The following is a 2700-nucleotide window of genomic DNA, read 5'->3' as shown; positions in this document are numbered from 1 at the left end:
AACTAGATATGTAGTAGAAATGTAACCTTAATAATACTAATATTTCTTGTATTACTACCTCTAGTAATAGATTGATGTGTATTAGTATTTGTGAGAGTTTTTAGCAATTGCATGTGAGGGAAAAACTAGAGAGAAAAACAAGCAAAACTTCAACAAGAAAAATGAACAACAAATGCTCATTTTTATGAGCCAAAACCGGTGGCCATACACCAAGGTAGGAATCTTTTGCTTTTTTTTTTTTACTCCTTTGTAAAGTCTAGGTAGAGAGGTGTAAGATGTAGGTATGATTAAAGCTTGTATGTAGTGTCACTATCACCCTTTAATCAAAACCAACAAAAAACAAAAGAGCATCTTTTGCTCTTCCATATGACCGAAATAATGGAGCCATTTTGGTCCATTTTTGCCTTTTGTCATTTGTCCCACAAATGCTTATAAGTCATATGTTTAACTATCTTACATAATTAATTATTAATGTACTCATTCAACACTTAAACCTTACAACTAATAATATAATATACACTCCACTATATGAGTAGTATACTACCATTATATCAACATATAATGGGTCTTATAATTACTAGTTACTTAAAATTACAACTTCTTGTAACTTTAAATAACTAATTACCTCTACCTCAAAACTTATAAAATACCTCAACTAATTTAGTAAATTAACACTTAATTACTAAATTAAATCTTATTTAATCACATTACAATAAGACGTAAAATTGCACTCCCATAATTAAGGAATTAATTAATCTGTATCGCATACAATTAATTAAATATCTATTTGGGCCTCATCCTATAGGTGTGACCTAAAGGGATCAACTGACCACCACCGTCACACGACAGTAATGTCAAACTCTAGTTAGCCAATCATTATCGATTAATGACGGTCAGTCGACTATATAAAGAATCATCCCTCACGTATTCTTAGTATGAGATTTAATTATGATATTAAATCATGTGATTGCACTATTGTCGAGGACACATTTCCCAACACCAATTGTGTGATGGAGTCTACCTCATGCTTCCTTCCTCTAGTGGCTTTTCTTGGCCTACTATATTGGGAGTTATGAACCGCCATTTCTTCGATCTTAGCCCATGTTTAGTTGTCATTAACCTCGGTAAATCTCCCATTGGAACCCATGTTGAGCACATTTCTCGAATCTTCATATAAGCCATTCCAAAATTGTTGAACATGGAACCATTCACTTAGTCCATGATGAGGACAAGAGCGACATGTATCCTTGAATCTCTCCCAAGCCTGATATAAGGATTCTTCATCCCTTTGCTTGAACCCGGTGATTTGGGCTCTCAACATGTTAGTCTTCTCTGGAGGATAGAACTTCTTGTAGAAGGCAAGTGCTAACTTCTTCCATGAATCAATACCAAGGGTAGCCTTGTCTAGGCTCTTTAACCATTGCTTTGCGGTTCCGATCAAGGAAAAGGGAAACAACACCCATCGAATTTGGTCTTGATTCACCCCGGTTTGAGAAATTGCATCACAATAGTAACAAAAAGTCTCCATCTGTAGATGAGGATGTTCACTAGGCATCCCTCCAAATTGACTTCTCTCAACTAATTGTATGAATACGGATTTGGCAATGAAATTACCGGTTAGATGTGGTGGTGTAGGAGTACCATTAGGTAGGTTCTCCTCGGTTGGTACGGAATGAGATGAGAATTTAGGCATTGTAGGTTGATTTTGTGGTTGGTTTTGAATTGGGTTATCTTCTTCTTATCTTGCAAAAGGGTTGACAAACTCAATACTATCCGGTTGGATGCTACCAATGTCCACAAGTTCTCCAATACCCAAAATTGTTGAAGTCCCTCTAGCAACTTTTCTAATATTGGTCAAGGTTCTTTCAATCTCGGGATCAATAGGCAAAAGTCTACCTTGTGATCTTCTAGACATGCAAAAATCAAACAACTAGAAAACAATTAAAACTACCTTGAGGAATTTGGCTTCCCCAAGGTTAAGAAAGAAACAACTAAAAACAACAAATAACAATTCAATTGAACACCGTCCCCGGCAACGACGCCATTTTTGATGTGATTTAAAACTTTGTCGTCTAAGCTAACCGATCAAAACTATATTTATAGACTCAACTAACTACTCTTAGTAGAGTGGCAAGTAAAGGTCAGATCTCAAAGGACGGGTATTAAATCAAGTTATCGATTGTAGAAAGCTATGTCTTAGGGTGTCACGATTTAGGTTGAGTTTGAGGTTTGCAATCTAAATACTTAACAATGAAATGTAAAGAAATGAAAGCAAAATAAGCAAATAAGCAAATAGGGGTTTGTAAATAATTGATTAAGGCACTAGGGTATCATGGGTTCATAGGGGATTCATGGTGGTGATCATACAAACATGTTTACATATATTCAAGCAAATTATTGTTGTAGTGGAATCGAGTTAGTTTATGGCTTACAATTCCTAGGAAGATTTGGGTCCCGGAGTTGAGTCGGTCAAGACTGTACAACATCTACAAGTCGACTTAGTTTCTTTCTATTTGTAATACTACGGTTTTATGAGTCTGTGGGTACTCTATCGAGTGGGGCTTACTCTGTCGAGTAAGTAGGTTTGGTATACGAAACAGTAGTCTGCCTGTAGGGTACTCGATCGAGTAGCCCTGACACTCGATCAAGTAAGTGGCACTCCATCGAGTACGAGACTTACTCGATCGAGTAAGTCGGTTA

The 2700-nt window shown here is 36.4% G+C and overlaps 1 non-coding gene across 1 annotated transcript; it reads left to right on the top strand.

Moving 5' to 3' along the window:
* Positions 1-1214: 1214 nt before the first annotated feature.
* Positions 1215-1321, top strand: LOC141615753 (small nucleolar RNA R71). The gene has a single exon (XR_012530156.1). It is a non-coding gene; the product is annotated as a small nucleolar RNA R71 (small nucleolar RNA).
* Positions 1322-2700: the final 1379 nt, after the last annotated feature.

The sequence above is a fragment of the Silene latifolia genome, chromosome 11, assembly GCF_048544455.1.
Source record: "Silene latifolia isolate original U9 population chromosome 11, ASM4854445v1, whole genome shotgun sequence".
NCBI classification, from domain to species: Eukaryota; Viridiplantae; Streptophyta; class Magnoliopsida; order Caryophyllales; family Caryophyllaceae; genus Silene; species Silene latifolia.
Note: the sequence above shows the minus strand (reverse complement) of the source record. Positions and strands in the feature narration are given on the sequence as shown.